Here is an 18,516-nt window from a genome sequence, read left to right on the forward strand (position 1 = left end):
ATTTTCATAGTTAATTTGAGGTTATCACCCTGAATTTCTGTTTACTATGCACATATAACACATAAATTTACCTGAATGAACTCACATTTTGTTCCCTGGTATTTCAAAATTTTGATTCTTATTTATTCATTTATTGGCACTAATAACTAAATTGGAATTGAACCCAGGGGCACTTAACTACTGAGCCACATCCCCAGCCCATTTTAAAATTTTTATTTAGAGACAGGGTCTTGCAAAGTTGCTTAGGACCTCACTATGTTGCTGAGGCTAGCTTTGAATTTACACTCCTGCAGCCTCAGCTCCAGAGCCATTGGGATTACATGCCTTTGCCTTTGCCATTGCACCTGGCTTGTTTCCTGCTGCCTTATGTGACAGTTTGTCTTAAGGTTTTTTATATCAGTAAATGGAAACATGAATAACTTAAAAAAAATAGTGGAGCATTTTCTTTCTTTTGTATTTATTTATTTACTTTATTTATGTTTAGTTTTGATGGACATAGTACCTTTATTTTATTTATTCATTTCTATGTGGTGCTGAGGATGGAACCCAGTGCCTCATATCATGACAGGAGCAGGAGCAGGAGCCCTCCTTCACTGAGAAGGAATCCCTGGAGCATTTTCAATATTCACAAAAGTTGAGAGATTGTGCTTTTGCCACTTTTCACCTCTTCAATAGTTCTCCATGCATGGCCAGCAAAACCATTGCATTGAATGTTCTATTGTGTATCTCTCAATGCTAAGTTTTCACAAATAGTTAAGACTATCAATAGTAATTCATTACTATTGTCACACTGGTGGTGTTTGGATTTCCTTAGTTGTCTCTCAACATGAAAAGTTTGTTTGCCTCATGGTCTAATAGTTTCCCAAAGGCTGAGTGATATTTTTTTTGGATGCACTCTAATTTACTCCACCCTATTGAGGGAGTGGTGATGCCAGAAGTGTGCCATTAGTGTGCTGAAACTTATCTCCTAGGGGGAGGACCCTTCCACCTTTTGACCCCAGGGGTGGAGTCCACACCCCAGGATATAGCTGTGGCTATGTAAAGAAAGTTCCAAAGTGATTCTCCCTTTTGTGAGGAGCCCGCAGGAAAGTGTCTTAAGCAATTTGGAAGCAGTCTTCAATCTCCAACTTCTACCCCTGCAAAACGGTAAGAAATAAATGGTTGTTTGCAAGGTAGAGATGCCATGGGGTCTTGTTTTAGAAGCCTGAATGAGCCAAAGCTCTGATATTTTCTCATAGTAGTCTGCTGTTGTTTGTTTAAACTAGTTTTGCTAATGGGGATTGAGCCTAGGACTACTTTATCGCTGAGCTACATCTCCAAAATATATTTTTAGTTGTCATGAATCTTATTTTACTTTTTTATATGTGGTGCTGAGAATTGACCTCCACATCTCACACATGGTAGGCAAGCGCTCTACCACTGAGCCACAATCCCAGCCCCCTCAATCCATTTTTGTTATTTATTTTACTTTTTATTTTGAGTCAATAGGGTCTCACTGACTTGCTTGAGATTGGCCTAAAATTGGTATCCTCTAGGCTCGTGTTCCGGAATACTTGGGATCTACTCAGGCACTAGTTCGCCCACATTATTTGCCCTTATTTAAGCGAGTTTGTGGAATATATTTGTTGAATTGGCCCTAACTCTTCAAAATGAGTTTGTGGAAGTGAAATCGCTGGGTCAGTACCCAAGGTCCAGCAACAGGGTTGTGAGTCTTTGCATTTCTGTCGGTTCGGTAGGTAGACTTCCTTTGCATTTTGTTCAGCACCTGTGTGGTAGAACATTTTTGTCTTTTTATATTTTGGGGGGTCCCGGGGTTTGAACCCCAGGGAGATTAATTACTGAATCACTTTCCCAGGTGGTTTTTTATATTTTATTTAGAGACAGGGTCTGGCTAAGTTGCTTAGGGCCTTGCTAAATTGCTGAGACTGGCTTTGAATTTGTACTCCTGCCTCAACATCCTGAGCTCTGCTGAGATTATGGAGTGTGTGCCACCTTGCCCAGCCAGTCTTTTCTTATAATTGATTTTGGTTCTTTTTTTTTTTTTTTGCGGGTACTAGGAATTAGACCCAGAGGTGTTCTACCACTGAGCTTTATCCCTAGCCTTTTTAAATTTTTTAGAGGCAGGCTAGCTTGGAACTTTTCATCCTACTGCCTCACCTCTAAAAGTAGAGTTATTTCATATTTGTTGTTGTTGTTTGTTTTCTTTTTCTGGAAGAGAGTCTTCCTATGTTGTCCTAAAGTTCGGGGTTCAAGTTGTCCTCCTGCCTCAGCTTTCTGAGCAGCTGAGGCTACAGGCTGGTACTTTCTGGGTCCAGGTTTAGGCGTTTGTTTTTTATTTTCCTTATTATTTTCATGCAAATAGAGGTTTGACTCCAGTTGGGTGAAGTTTTCATCATTTCAGGAAAGTTTTGCAGTTTTATAATTGTAGAGCTTGCATGAGAGTTTATTCCTAAGTGTTTTATTATATATATTTGAGAGAGAGAGAGAGAGAGAGAGAGAATTTTGTAATATTTATTTTTTACTTCTCGTCGGACACAACATCTTTGTTTGTATGTGGTACTGAGGATCTAACCCGGGCTGCATGCATGCCAGGTAAGCATGCTACCGCGTGAGCCACATCCCCAGCCCAATGTTATATATTTTTAACAATTGCTGGTTTCTGTGCTGAGGGTATAGGGTGAATGTTGATCCTGTGTGGAATTCCTGGGGTTTAATGTCTAGTGTTCACCTGAAGCAGCTCTCCAGCCACCCCCCAACCCTTCAACCCCTCATTTGTTCCTAATGAGTTTTCCCATTGTATTCTAACTGGTTATTCTTTTTAATAAAGATATTTGTTTTCTAGCATTTTTATGAGTCAATGAATGATAATATACATGCTCTATTTTTGGCAGAACTGGAGATTAAATTGAGAGATGCACAGATGGGTCAGCTCCCCCCCCCCCCCCCCCCCGCTTTTGGGGATTTAGAGGTTAATCACAGATATTTTTCTGCTATGGAGATACATCTCAAACCCTTTTACATTTTTTGAGTTTTTTTCTTTTTTTTTTTTTAGTTGTAGTTGGACCCACTGCCTGTATAATATTTTTATGTGGTGCTGAGGATGGAACTCAGCATCTCGCACCTGCTAGGCCACAACCCCAGGCCCACTTTTTACTTTTTAAGACAATGTCTCCCTCAGTGGCTGAAGCTGGCTTCAAACTGGGATTCCTCTTTCCTCAGTTTGAAGAGTTGTTGAGATTAAAAGAGTGTACCACTGTAACCAGCTGGACATTAATTCCCTTGTGTGTGTGTGAGTGCATCCTGTGTGTGTGTGCGTGCATCTTGTGTGTGTCCTGTGTGTGTGAGTGTGTGTGAATGAGTGTGTGTGTGTTTGATACTGAGGATTCAAACCATGGGAGTTTCAACATTAAGCTACAGCTATGCATTTTGTTGTTGTTGTTTTTCCCTAGGGATTGAATCCAGGGCTCTTAAGCACTGAGCCGCATCTTCAGCCTTTTTAAAATATTTTACTTAGAGACAGGGTCTCACTGAGTTGCTTAGGGCCTTGCTAAGTTGCTGAGGCTGACTGTGAACTCACAATCCTCCTGCCTCGCCTCTGGAGCCGCTGGGATTACAGGTGTGCACCACCTTGCCTGGTTTAGCCATGACAATTTTCATTGCTTATTTTGGCAGAAGGTCTGAGTTCCCAGGCTGCTCTCTAACTTTCATTCCTCCTGCTTTAGTGCCTTAGTTTTCCTCCCAGAGACTGAGAGGGAATTATAGATGGTCACCTCTATGCCTGGCTCTCACATTTTCTAATGAAGACTTTTCCTTTAAAGTGTTTATGATAATCAATGGTAATCTTATGTATAGTAAGTGTACTGGTGATTGGTGCTGGTAGTAATGTTTCCACAAGAGTGTCACTATTGTACATCTATCTTTTGTTTGTTTGCTTTGAGGCCTATCCTGTTGCTTGTGAACTGCTTTATAGTTCTATTATTACTTATTTTTTCTCCAGGAACTAGAAATGGGACCTAGGGGTGATCTACCACTGAGCTTTATCCCTGGCCCTTTTTTTATTTAGAAGCAGGCTACCCTGCAACTTTTCATCCTACTGCCTTACCTCTGAAGTAAAGTTATTTCATATTTATTGTTGTTGTTTGTTTTCTTTTTCTGGAAGAGGGTCTTCCTATGTTGTTCAGTTTAGCCTTAAAGTTCAGGGCTTAAGTTGACCTCATGTCCCAGCTTTCTGAGCAGCTGGGACTACAGGCTTGTACCTTCTGAGTCCAGTTTAGGCATTTGTCTTTGTTTTCCTTATGATTTTTATCCAAATAGAGGTTTGACTCCATTTGGGTGAAGTTTTTTATCATTTCAGTAAAGTTTTGCAGTTTTATAACTGTAGAGCTTGCATGAGAGTTTATTCCTAGGTGTTACATATTTTTAACAATTGCTGATTTCTGTGCTGAGAGTATAGGTGAATAGTGAGCATGTGTGGAGGCCCGGTGTTCATCACCCACCAACCCTTAAACTCCTCATTCATTCCTAATGAGTTTTCCCCCATTGTGTTCTAACTGGTTATTCTTGTTTATAAAGATATTTGTTTTAGCATTATATGACTAGATATTTGTCAAATATCTAGATTTAGATATTTGTCTAGCATTCTTATGACTTAATGAATGATAATATACATGCTCTATTTTTGGCAGAACTGGAAATTAAATTGAGAGATGCACTGATGGGCCAGCTTTTTTTTTTTCTGTTAGGGATATAGGGGTTGATCACAGATATTTTTCTGCTATGGAGATACATCTCAAGGTCTTTTTATGTTTTTTAAGTTTTTTCTTTTTCTTTTTTTCAGTTGTAATTGGACCCACTGCCTTTAATTTTATTTTATTTTTATGTGGTGCTGAGGATGGAATTCAGTGCCTTGCCACAAACCAGCCCCTTTTGTAGTTTTTAAGACAATGTCTCCGCCAGTTGCTGAAGCTGGCCTCAAACTGGGATTCCTGTTTCCTCAGTTTGCAGAGTTGTTTGGATTAAAGGAGTGTATCTCTGTAAGCAGGTGGACACTAATTCCCTTGTGTGTGCTTGTGTGTCTGTGTGTGTGTATGTGTGTGTGTGTGTGTGTGTGTGTGTGTTGTGTGTTTTTGATACTGGAGATTCAAACCAGGGAAATTTCACCATTAAGGTAAAGCTATGCATTTTTGTTTGTTTGTTTGTTTATTGTTATTTTTCCTTAGGAATTGAATCCAGGGCACTTAAGCACTGAGCCGCATTTTCAGCCTTTTTAAAATATTTTATTTAGAGACAGGGTCTCACTAAGTTGTTTAGTGCCTTGCTAAGTTGCTGAGGCTAGCTTAGAACTCACATTCATTCTGCCTCACCCCTGGAGCCCTTGGGGTAACAGGTGTGCACCACCTTGCCTGGTTTAGCCATGACAATTTTTATTGCTTATTTTGGCAGAAGGTCTGAATTCCTAGGCCGCTCTCTAACTTCAGCAACTGAGGGGTGATTATAGATGGTCACCTCTATGCCTGGCTCTCACATTTTCTAATGAAGACTTTTCCTTTTAAAGTGTATATGATAATCAGTGGTAATCTTATGTATAGTAAGTGTATTGGTGATTGGTGCTGGTAGTAATGTTTCCACAGGAGTGTTTCTATTGTACATATGTCTTTTGTTTGTTTGTTTTGAGGCCTATCCTGTTGTTTGTGAACTGCTTTATGGTTCGTTTATTTATTTATTTATTTATTTAGGTACTGGAATTGGACCCAGGGGTGATCTACCACCAAGCTTTATCCCTGGCCTTTTTTTTTTTTTTTTTTTTTTTTTTTTTTTTTTAGAGCAGGCTAGTTTGCAACTTTTCATCCTACTGCCTCACCTCTGGAGTAGAGTTATTTCATATTTGTTGTTTGTTTTCTTTTTTCTGGAAGAGGGTTTTCCTATATTGTCCAGTGCAGTGTTAAAGTTGGGGACTCAAGGTGTCCTCCTGTCTCAGCTTTCTGAGAAGCCGGGAGTACAGGCTGGTACATTTTGGGTCCAGGTTTAGGTGTTTGTCTTTTGTTTTCCTCATTTCAGAAAAGTTTTGCAGTTTTACAATTGTAGAGCTTGCATGAGAGTTTATTGCTAGGTGTTACATAGTTTTAACAATTGCTGATTTCTGTGCTGAGGATGTAGGGTGAATGTTGAGCATGTGTGGAGGTCTGGGGTTTAATGCCTAGCATTCACCTGCATCATCACGTCAACCTCCCCCCAACTCTTCAAACCCTCATTTATTCCTAATGAGTTTTCCCCCATTGTGTTCTAATTGGTTATTCTTGTTTATAAAGATATTTGTTTTCTAGCATTCTTATGCCTTTATTTAAAGGATCATAATATTACAGGCTCTATTTTTTGCAGAACTGGGGATTAAATTCAGAGCTGCTCTCATCAGCCACTCTTTTTTTAAGTTGGTAGTTTAGGGATTGAATCCAGATTTTCTATGCCACTGTGCTAAATCCCAAGCCCTTTTTACTTTTTATTTTAAGACAGTGGCTTCCTCATTTACCAAGGCTGGCTTCAAATTTGGTTCCTCCTTCCTTATTTTGCAGAGTTGCTGGGATTAATTAAAGGAGTGTGCCTCTTTAACAGCTGGACATTCATTGTGTTGTGTTTGTGTGTGTGTGTTTGATACTGGGGATTGAACCCAGGGGAGTTTAACCACTGAGCCACATCCTCAGCCAGTTTTTTTATTTTTATTTAGAGAGAGGGTTTTGCTGAGTTGCTTAAGGCTTCACTAAATTGCTGACGCTGATTTTGAATTTGTGCTCCTCCTGCCTCAGCCTCCCAAGCTCATGTGTGCCACTATGCCAGCCTGTCCAGTTCTTTGTGAACTGTCTTATGGTTTTTTTTATTATTATTATTATTTTCTGGAACTAGGGAATTGACCCAGGGGTGATATACCACTGAGCTTTATCCCTGGCCCTTTTCATTTTTTATTTAGAAGCAGGCTAGCCTGCAACTTTTCCTCCTTGGCCTCAGCTCCGGAGTAGAGTTATTTCATATTTGTTGCTTGTTTTCTTTCTTCCTTCCTTCCTTCCTTCCAGAGGGTCTTCCTATGTTGTGCAGGCTAGCGATAAAGTTTGGGGCTCAAGTTGTCCTCCTGTCTCAGCTTTCTGAGCAGGTGGGACTTCGGGCTGGTACCTTCTGGGTCCATGTTTAGGCTTTTGTGTTTCTTATGATTTTCATCCAAATAGAATTTTGACTCCAGTTGGGTGATTTTTTTTTCTAATTTCAGAAAAGTTTTGCAGTTTTATAATTGTAGAGTTTGCATGTGAGTTTATTCCTAGGGGTTATATATTTTTAACAATTGCTGATTTATGTGCTGAGGTATAGGGTGAATGTTGAGCATGTGTGGAGGCCCTGGGTTAAGTGTCTAGTGTTCCCATGCAGGGAGGCATGAACCACCAACATGTCTATTCCTTATGAGTCTTCCCCCATTGTGTTCTAACTGGGTATTCTTGTTTGTAAAGATATTTGTTTTCTAGTATTTTTATAACTCAAACAAGGTCTTTTAATATTTTTTTAGATTATACATGGACACAATACCTCTGTCTTGTTTTTGTATATTTTTATGTGGTGCTGAAGATCAAACCCAGTGCCTCACATATGCTAGGCAAGCACTCTTCCAGTGAGTTACAACCCCAGCCCACTTAAGCAATTTAATGAATAATAATATATGTACTCTGTTTTTGGCGGGAGTGAGGGTTGAATTCAGAGCTGCACTCATGGGCCAACATTCCTTTTTTTTCTTGTAGGGATTTAGGGGTAGAACACAGATATTCTCTGTAACTAAGCTACATTCAAGTCCTTTTTGCTTTCTATTTATTTTATTTTTAATTTTTTTAAAAAATTATAAGTGAACACAATAACTTTTGTTAGAGTCTCTAAACAAGTCAAAATAACACCTGGCATTTTGCCAGGGGAATGTTAGAGTTCCTAAACAAGTCTGGATGGTGCCTGGCAAAATGCCAGAGGGAGTGGTTTGAGAAGTAACAAAAGCGAGCCATTAAGTGTGGAGATTCCTTATTGGTTGACTGATGTATCTAGTTTATGCTAATTAAGATAAGCTGTGCAAAATGTATAAATACCTCTGTTGTCCTACAATAAACGGCTTCCACTCCTGCTGTATCAACTTACACAAGTTGTTCGTCACCCTCCGGTTATTTTGCCGCAGCCAGACTGCAGCAAACTTTATTTTATTTATGTGATGCTGAGGATCGAACCTAGTGCCTCACACATGCCAGGTGAGTGCTCTGCCTCTGAGCCTCAGCCCCAGCCCTTTTTTGCTTTCTATTTTAAGACAGTGTCTCCCTCAGTTGCTAAGACTGGTTTCAAACTTTGATTCCTCCTTCCTCACTTTGCAGAGTTGCTAGAAATGTGTGTACTTCATAAACAAGTTGGATATTCATTCTCTTGTGGGGTGTGTGTGTGTGTGTATGTATGTGTGTGTGTGTGTGTGTGTGTGTGTGTGTGTGTTTGATACCGGGGATTGAATCCAGGGGAGTTTTACTACTGAGCTACAGCCATTGAGATTTTTTGTTTTGTTATGTACAGGGCATTGAACCCCTGGGCACTTAAACACTGAATCACATCCCCAACCCTTTTTAAATATTTTTTTACAGATGGTCTCACTGATTTGCTTACTGACTAGTTAAATGGGTGAAACTGGCTTTGAATTGTTAATCCTCCTGCCTCAGCTTCTGGAGCCACTGGGACTTAGGTTTGTACTACCTCACCTGGCTTAGCCATAGCAGATTTTATTACTTATTCTGGCAATAGGCCTAAATTGCCCAGACTGCTCACTAACTTTCTGTCTTTCTTCCTTATTCTCCCAGTGTCTGATAGGGAATTACAGATGGTTACCACTGTGCCTAGCTTTCATGTTTTTTTGTTTGTTTTTAGTATATATTTATTTGTGAACGGACATTTTAAAAATTTATTTATTTATATGTGATGCTGAGAATCCAACCCAGTACCTCACCTGCCAGGCAAGCTCACTACCACTGAGCCACAACGCCAGCCTTTTCCTGTTTTTAATTAAGACTTTTCAAGTGTTTAGGATAATCAGTGGTGATGTCTGTATAATAAGATGTATTGGTGATCCTTGCTGGTAGTAATGTTTTCACAGGAGTGTCGCTGTTGTATGTATATCTTTTGTTTGTTTGATTGGTTTTGATACTGGAGATTGAACCCAGAGGAACTGCATCACATCCTTAGCCAGTTTCTTATATTTTATTTAGAGACAGGACTTTGGTGAGTTGCTTAGGGTCTCAGTGAGTTGCTTAAGGCTTTTGTGAGTTGCTGAGGCTAGGTTTGAACTTGCATTCCTCTTGCCTCAGTATTCCATGTTGCTGGGATTACAAGGGGCAGGGGTTTTCCATTTTTTTTAATGATTTTATACCTTGCTAAATAACTTTGGTTTTTGTCTCTGTTTTAAGGGTTTAGTAAGCAATTGAAGCTTTTATTTAAGCAAGGTATTAAAGCATTTGATAGAGACTGTGGCAGTAGGACTATAAAGAATGTGGAAATTTCATTATCAGCCCATTAGTATGTTAATTTTTCTTGTGAGATGTGTACCTTCACAACACTCAGTTGTTTGAGTTTTCATAAAAGGCAGTGTGTATTCTTGAGATCTTAAACATGAAAAGATACTTGTAAAATGCATACATAAGCCTTGTTCTGAGATGTAGACAGGTCCTAGTTGAACCATCTGTGTGATCTGAAATTGTTTGTCTTTAATTTACTAGGTGTAGATAGTGGAGATCTTCATACCTTAATTTTCTAAACTGGGGGTATATGGGTGCTGTACTAAGGAACTATAGCCCCAGTTATTTTAAATTTGCTTTTGAGACAGGGTCTCACTAAGTTTCCTAGCTGGCCTCAAACTTGTGATCCTGCTGCCTCAGATTCCCACCTCACTGGGATTGCATGCACATACCACCCTTCCTGGCTTCCAACCTATTGTTTTATGTATACCATGTATTTAAAACTTGGTAACTTAGTTGGGTGTCATGGTGCATGCCCATAAACTCAGCAGCTCAAGGGCCTAAAGCAGTAGGATCATGACTTCAAAGCCATCCTCTGCAAATTATCGATGTCCTAAACAACTGGTGAAACCCCATGTCTAAATAAAACACAAAGTAGGGCTGGGGATGTGGCTCAGTGATTGAGTTCCTCTAGGTTTAACTCCTGTTACCTAAATATATAAGTAATTAAAATTTTCTAGCTTGTTAGAATAGAGAATAGTTTCAAAATTTCAAAATGAAAAGACTAAGAATAGTAATTTACTCATTTACCTTTATATACTTACTGGTCAAAAACAAAACAAAACAAAACAATTATGCCATCATCTTAAGGTACTGAGTAGTGCATATATCACAAGTTATAGTGAAAACAGCTTTATGCTACTCAACTAATTTGACAGAAGTGTTTGTGAGCATGGCACAGAATTCTTATAGTTTGTGCCAGTTTTAGGAATTCTTCCCAGGTCATCAAAGTTGAAAATTCAGTGGAATATTAAGCATGAAGAAGAATGCTATGCAATTTCTATTCTCTATGCTTTCATTGAAATTAAAATTTGAACCTTGTTCAATCATTTACCTCTATGGATTATGAAATCCTGCTGGCAGCCAGTTGTTGTATATGACAGAAATGAGGAGATGATTTGCTGAATCAGAGTTTATTGAAATACAATGAGAATTGTTGTGTAGGTTTACATGCTCAGAGGGGAGAGAATAATGTGAAAAATCTTCATAGAATACAGCAGATAGATGAAGTACTTTAACCACATATGAATGGTTTCCAAAATTCTTAAAGCCCACTTGTTCAATTAATATGGAAACAGGCTTTGTGAAAAGTAAAGTGTCCTTGAAGCTGAGATTTTCCTGTACAGGAGCAGTTCTTGGAGAAGCCAGCTTGACCACCTTGGTGGACAGTCAGGATAACAGGTAAGGTCTCTAATTGCTAGTTGATAGCAGGTGGTATTGGTGGATGAGGCTTCTGAGATTAATTCGCAGCTGATGAGCCTTGTCACTTCTTGGCTCTAGGCTTTCAGAGAAATATCATGGTCTTTCACATGACAGAGGTGGCCCTACCTTAACCTAAGCTCTCAGGGTGTATGACAAAACTCTGAAGTTGAGATATTTTCTGAAGCTCAGCAGTTTAGATCAGTGGCTGACACATGGGGAGTCTAATGGGACATATAAGGTCTGGCAACACATCATGCTCTAGCAAGGAAGGAAAACTCTCCCAAACATCAAACTTTTAGAAGTATTTAGAAATATTTCATAGTTACATAACATATGGCCTAGCACCAAAACCAAGCCACCCTCTGCCCTGGTTCCAGGCTCAACCCATGAACAGGTGGACAGAAGATGCCATTATTCCAAGCCTTTGTAATTCTGGAGTCTGAAAAGGCTACCCAGGAGCTTTAAGGAGTAAGTGGGTGGAGAAAATGATTTCTTAGAAGAAGAACCTGACTGGCCTGGTGGCCCATGCCTATAATTCTAGTGACTGGGAAGGCTTAAGCAGCAGGTTTGCAAGTAGGAAGCCAGCCTCAGCAACTTACAAAATGCTGTTTCAAAATGAAAATGGCCACAAGTGTTGCTCCATGATAGAGTGACCCTGGGTTCCATCCCCAGCACTGCCCTCACCACCCCCCTCCAACCAAAAAAGTGTGGTTGCTCCTGCCTACAGGACTGTGGTGTCCAGAAATAGACAAAGCATTCACTCTGGCTTCCCACATATCACAGCCAGTCATTACAAGTTTGGCCTCCTTCCCCATACCTCTTTAAATATATTTTCCAACAACTTTATCTTACTCCCAAAGTTTGTGATATTGATTAAAATTAACATTCATTATGACATCTTGTTTCCAAAATTAATGTTTTTTTGACCCATGCAGGGCATGTGGTCCCTGCAGTCACCACATGTGCCCCTTACTGAAGTTTGGCTCTGCATATTTTTTTTAGTATTTAGTTTTTAGGTGTAGATGGATACAACAAAATGCCTTTATTTTTTTTTTTCATGTGGTGCTGAGGATTGAACCCGGGTTCTGCTGCTGCTAGGCAAGTGCGCTACTACTGAGCCACAATCCCAGCCCCAATCTGCATACTTTTTGTTGTTTGTTCCTGAGGATTTAAATATTTTATGTCTGTTGTGAAAGGGAGACTTTTTTTTTTTTTTTTTTGGTGGTGGTGCTGGGAAATGAACCCAAAGCAGTGTGCATGCAAGGTAAGCCCTCTATCAACTGAGCTGTATCCCAGCCCTGAAAGGGACTTTTATATGAGGTTATTGCTGATTCAGTGATTTTTCTAATGATTTTCATGAGAATGAGAAATGATGAATTTTCATTTTCTTTCTTTCTTTCTTTCTTTCTTTCTTTCTTTCTTTCTTTCTTTCTTTCTTTCTTTCTTTCTTTCTTTCTTTCTTTCTTTCTACTTTGTGTAATTGGTGCAGGTATCATCAGGTAGTAGAAATGTTCTTCAGTACTCTTGTCTGGTCCCTGAAAGCTTGTGTCCTTTAGCTCCGCCATGAGGCTAGTTATAAAATTCAGTTGTACCTGTGTTAAACTCTTAAGTGGGTGTTGACCTTACAAAATATGTTCCTGAGGCTGTGAGGTCGATGTTAGATTCAGGTTCTTAATGTTTACATTTGTGGTCTTGTCTCTAGCTGACAATGTGGCCTCTTTTATTTATTTATTTATTTTTTAGTTACTGAGGATTGAACCCAGTGGTGCTTAACTACCAAGTCACCTACCCAACACTTTTTAAATATTTTACATAGATACAGGGGTCTCATTAAATTGCTTAGGGCTTCGATAAGTTGCTGAGGCTGGCATTGAACTCACAATCCTCCTGCCTTAGCTTCCTGAGCTGCTGGAATTACAGGTAGGAGCCACCACTCCCAGCCTGGGGCATTATTTTCAGGTTTTTGTGTCACTGTTAGACTTGTTAAAACCTCTGCCATTGTTGTTTCTGTTTGACCGATCCACCCAACCCAATCATGGCATTTTTCTGTGTACTTGAACTTTACTTCATTTAGGAAATGATTTTTTTGTGCATCAAATTTGGCCTGCCACTTGTTTTTCTAAGTAAGGTTTCACTGGAACACAGTCATGGCTGCTTTCTTGGCACAGGAGCAGAGTTGAGCAGTGGAGCATACTAGATGACCTACAAGGCAGAATTATTTACTGGTTGGCCCTCCAAGGAGGCATTTTCTAGTCTGTGCATTCCTGTATCTTTCACCTCCCCTAGACAAGGCTTGTGGCCTGTGTTAGTCAGGTTTTTGTCACTAACTACAAAGTACATGACAAGAGAACTAGTTTCAGAGGTCCAGTACATGGTGAACGTACTCCATTGCTCTGGGCCCAAAATGAGGCAGAATGTCATGGCGGAAGGGCATGATGGAGGAGTGCTGCCCCATTGATGTTGGCCAGGAGACAGAAAGAGGGGAAGGGGAAGAGGCCATAGAGAATATGGACCCATTCCAGATAGGTACCCAGTGACCCACTTCCTTCAATCACACCCCAACTGTGTATGATTACCACCCAATTACTCTATTCAAAATAAGATGAACTGATTTAGGTCACAGCTCTAAGTTTAATCATTTTACTTTTGAATAGTTCTGCATTAACAGTTTTCACTTTATGTCCAAATCATAACATGATCTTTTTCAATTAGACTGCAGAGACCTTGCTTCAGTATTTTCCTTATCAGGAAAAATGCTGCCCTTAACAGAGTATATGTTCTAGTGGGGGAGAGATTGGCAATAGGAAAGAAATTAGTAGATGATGCAGTAAGTTACAAAGTTGAGGAGGATTAAGAGGAAGCAGTGGATAGTACATTGGATATTGAGATTCTTCCCATCCATGAGCTCTTGCATTTGCCCTTCAGCTTTGACCCTTCAAGTGAAACTGGACTTTTCACACCTCCTTCCTGCATCTCCCCAGCTGCAGCCAGTGCCTTTCCTGGTCTCTAAAAACTGTGAGTACTGAGGTGAAGAAGCTGCTGGACAAAGTCCTAGGGTGAGTGCTGCTGAAAATGCACACAGGGCTATGTGGATGGGGGCAAAGTGGGTCTGGAAGAGGGAATTAGATGGGAAGTGGTGTTAGGTGGCCTGGCCCACTGAGCTGCAACCAGGTGGACCCTCTTTCTTGTTTCAGGCCCCTTGGTGGGTTTCTTGGTAGTCTGTCTTGCTTTGGAGTTTGAACTTGACCTGTGGGCATTGACCACATGATATTGATATGGGAGTTATAAATATTTTGGTAATTTGTGTGTTTTCAAAAATGATAGAAATAATGGACCCATGTGAGGAGTGTAATGGAAATTCAGTAGAAGTTATTTGTAATGTCTGGCACATGGTTAAGTACCAGCAACATTTGCGAAATGAAGTAAAATAGTTGTAGTCCATGTAGTTATAGTGCTCAGGAACTTTGGTTTTTATGCTTAAGTGTTAGTAATAGTTGAGTGTTATCTTCTATAAGATGGAAGAGAATGATCAACTTTAGTTTCCATTGAGTATTAACTCAAATGGTTGAATATAGGTTTTCCAAGAAAAATGAAGATAAGATGTACTTAAGGAATACATTTGTTATTGGTTCATGTTTTTAGCCACTTGGTGGACATTTTCTTACCGGGAGGAACATTTATATTTTCAGTATAAACATTTCATAGAAAAATAAGCTGAGTGCCTTTATTTTAAAATTAATGGTAATTTCAGTTATGTATTTAAAAAATTAAAATACTTTTGTATTGATACTTGTCATCAAGTTCCTATAGGTTGAAGCCTCCAGGATATTAATTGTGAGGAACACAGTCTCAGGCAAGTGGTACATTTCTGGTGTTGTATCTAATAATTTTATTAAGTCAATATTTGTGGTTATATGATTGAGGTTTTATATATTTGATAAATATTTTTAAGAATAACTTCAGGGCTGAGGTTGTGGCTCAGCGGCAGAGTGCTTGCCTAGCATGTGTGAGGCACTGGGTTTGATTCTCAGCACCACATATCAATAATTAAAATAAAGGTCCATTGACGAGTAAAAAAATTTCTAAAAAATATATAAAGATGCTATGTCAGTTTTTCATGGCTGTGATCAAAATAACCTAAACAAGAACAACTTGGAGAAAGAACAGTTTATTTTGGTTCATGGTTTCAGTGGATTCAGTCATGGTCAATTAGCACCATTGATCTGGCACCTAAATGAGGCAGAATATCATGGCAGAGGGCATGGTAGAGAAAGCTGATCAGCTCTTGGCAGTGGGGAAGCAGGGTAGAAGAGGAAGGGGCCAAGGACAAATACTATCCTCAAGGCCAAACCCATAATGACTTACTTCCTCCATTCATGCCCCATATGCCTATACTTTTCACCACCTCCCTGTGGTCCCTTCAAATTATTAAGCCAACTAATAGATCAACCCACTGGTAAAGTCAGAACCATCATGAACATTCACCTCTGGAACATGGTGGCATTGCCTTAACCATGGGCTTTCCAGATTAAAAACAGTAACAGATTATATTATTGGTTCTATTTTAGCATAATGTAGTTGTTATAACTGAGTTTCATGATATAATTTGTTGTATGACTTTGTATTGTCCAAGTGTCTAGAGTATCAGAAGAAACAGCCTCAATAAAGAGCAGACATGAGGGATGTTATTACAGGCAGAGTTACAGCAGGGGAATTCATCCTATGAAGTCAACACAGGATTGACATGTTCACCATAGAGAAATACATATCTGAGATGAAAAAGAGCAAATTCACTTGAATTTGTTCTGATTTGGTGGCCCCATATTGTTGGTGGAATTAGAAGACTAAGGCTCTAGGACTTGTTTTGTTCTCGTGATTAAAAACCAGGGCTGGTACAAGCTAGGCAAGCAATCACTGATTGACACTCCTAGCTTTAGGCAGCAGGCTGTAAAATTTTTAGGCAGCTTTTCTACCTTAGCCTCTCTTTGGAGCACAATAGACAATTTTAATTGTAAGGCATATAAGTAAGAGTTATTTATATAAAAGAACAAAATGATGCTTGTTCACAGGCATCCACTTAAGGTGTTGCTCTATGATGGAATGTTTTCTGACAAATGCATCCTGAGGTAATTTTGTCCATTTGCAAACATCAGAGTATGTACCCACATAAAGTAAGATGGCTACATCACTAGGCGATCTAGTCTGATGGGACCAACTTATAAACTGATCTTCATTGACTGAAATGTTATGTCATATGTGACTGTAACTGGGACCACAGAGGTAAACCTTTTGTCAACAGTTCAGTATTTTTTATGGGTTTGCATGATTTTCATACAAACAAACTGAGGTTTGAGGAGAAGACTTGCTCCTGGAAGTCTCCCATGTCAGACTTCCAGGAAGGGCCAGTTTGACCCATTCCTGGCCAGTACCTGATGTGTGAGAATCATGTGACTGAAATGATGAGGAAGAAGCCCTTTCCATCTTGAGGGGCTATACTGGTGGCTAAGCCGGATCTCCTTGCTTCAGATGGTAAGTATCCTTCCTTTTTATACTGGTGGGGTGGGGTCGGGGTAGGGGGTTGCCTAGAACTTTTGGTTTGCTGAGATTGGATTGTCATGGAACTGCTGGGCTCCTGTCAAACCTGGGGCTGAACACTGGACACACCAGCAGATCTTGAAACATCACAGGTAATCAGGCCTCTCAGCTCTACCATGGAAGTGTGAGAAATAGGGTTATGAGGAAAGGCCATATGTGCACAGTAGGTATGTGTGCAGGAAATAAGATCCAGCTGAACAGTGCCAGTGTGAGCACTGGATATGGGGATGTGGCTGGGCAATGCAAGAGTTGTGGCCTTTTTCCGGGGAAGGTGCAGATAGATACTACATAAGCCCCCCCCCGCCCCCATGCCCAGCATCTCTTCCTTTTGGTGTTACTGGCTCCTTACACTTGTTGCCTAGATTTCTTGTTTTGGACCCGTTTAAATTCCTTTTTCATATTCCCTGCACCAGTCCTGTGCCATTATGTACATTATGTACATTGTCATTGTGTACAACTTCGATGGCCATAGATTCCCATCCTTGTCTAGGTGACAAGAACCTTTCCTTAGATACATAGTCCTGGGACAGTGCCTGGGCCCCTTAGTTGGGACCATTAAGACATCCTCTTTCTCAGACCTTTCTCAGACCTGTGACCATGCTCCAGGACCCCAGAGAGCCTAAGGTGGACCTGGGCCTTGAGCCTTCCTCCCCCTGCGCCACCTACTCCACTCTCTCCACTCCCTTCCTCCCATCCCCTGGGCCTGATGGGGGCCCTGGTAAGTGGCTTTCCAGACGTGGGCCTGGCTCCTTGCTGTAGCCCCGGACCACTCATCTCCAGGACCCTGGCCCTGTCCCCATCTGTGGATCTCAGGCCCATTGCTGGCGTCTCTTTTGGGGCCTCCCCTATGTTGCCCTGGTGCTGTGGGATCGCTGCACTGCCTGGACCCTTCAGTCAACCTGATTGTCCCCATCCTGGGCTTTTCCATGGGTCCCGGGTCCCTTCCCACCCAGACACCAAGCTTCATGCTGGCACTGGCATCCTTTCCACACCCAGGGCCATTCTTGGCGCTTCTGGGGTCCAGATCCCATCCCAGTCTTTAGGTTCTACTCCCCTGGATTGCAGAGGAAGGCAAAAGGCTTGCCTCAGCCACTGAAGACTGCCTATGGGAAACACAGCCCTGCCCCTATCCTGGGCCCACTTGGCTGCCTGAAAACTCGCTCCTGGCAGTGGACCTGGGCTATACACTGACCTTCCCTCACCAGCCCTCTTGCCTTGCCTGCTGCCCCTAATCAAAGCCAGCCCTCCCTAAAAATGGAGCTTTAAGCTCCAGTCCCAGGGCCTGGCTCCTAGGCCTGGCCCCTGAGCACTTGTTCATAGGGCGTCCTGTCATGTTGCATGGCATCCTGTGGCTTAGGGTGCCCTCACTCCATGTCCTTCAGTCAAACAAAAAGCCTCTTGCTTGGGATCCTACATGTGATCCCTAGGTGCCCCTTGAGCAGCCCACCTTCACACAACTCAACTCTTTCCTCCACCTGGCCCCACCCCATCCTCCCTACCCTCTTTGACCTTGCAATCTCTGCCTGCTCCTTGGACTCCTTTACCTGACTCCCTAGCCCAGGCTCCTCAAATGGGTCCCAGGACACCTCCCGCCAGCCACATAGCTTCATGCTGGCCATGGCAGCCTTTCCACACCGAGGGCCCTCCTTTGGCCCTGCATTTGTTCAGGTCCCTGCCTGGAGATCTCCCCTGGATTGCAGAGGAGGTACAATAGGGTGGAATCTGCACCCTGGAGGCTCCCTAGGGGAAACACAGCCCTGCCCCTCGCCTGGGCCCCCCTTGGCTGCCCGCAGCCTGACACCTGGCAGTGGACGTGGGCGCTGCGCTGACCTTGGCCTGCGCGATCCCCTCCCTTCCCCCCCCTGCCCTCTCGCCTTGCCTGCTGCCCCCTAACCCAAGCCAGCCCTCCCTAACCTTGGAGCTTTAAGCTCCA

General features: G+C 41.4%; 1 long non-coding RNA gene across 6 annotated transcripts in view; it reads left to right on the plus strand.

The window, feature by feature from the left end:
* Positions 1 to 991: 991 nt before the first annotated feature.
* The window catches only part of LOC144364978 (uncharacterized), a 33,881-nt gene continuing 16,356 nt past the window's right edge, over positions 992 to 18,516 (plus strand). For 2 of the 6 annotated variants that reach the window (XR_013423202.1, XR_013423206.1), the window contains exons 1-4: positions 993 to 1,146; positions 10,913 to 10,967; positions 13,914 to 14,003; positions 14,790 to 16,517. This is a non-coding gene — a long non-coding RNA (uncharacterized LOC144364978). Of the gene's footprint in view, positions 1,147 to 10,864; positions 10,968 to 13,913; positions 14,004 to 14,789; positions 16,518 to 18,516 lie in introns of all 6 variants that reach the window. The other 4 variants (XR_013423205.1, XR_013423204.1, XR_013423207.1 and 1 more) reach the window with 3 other exon arrangements.

This window comes from Ictidomys tridecemlineatus, chromosome 1, assembly GCF_052094955.1.
Source record: "Ictidomys tridecemlineatus isolate mIctTri1 chromosome 1, mIctTri1.hap1, whole genome shotgun sequence".
NCBI classification, from domain to species: Eukaryota; Metazoa; Chordata; class Mammalia; order Rodentia; family Sciuridae; genus Ictidomys; species Ictidomys tridecemlineatus.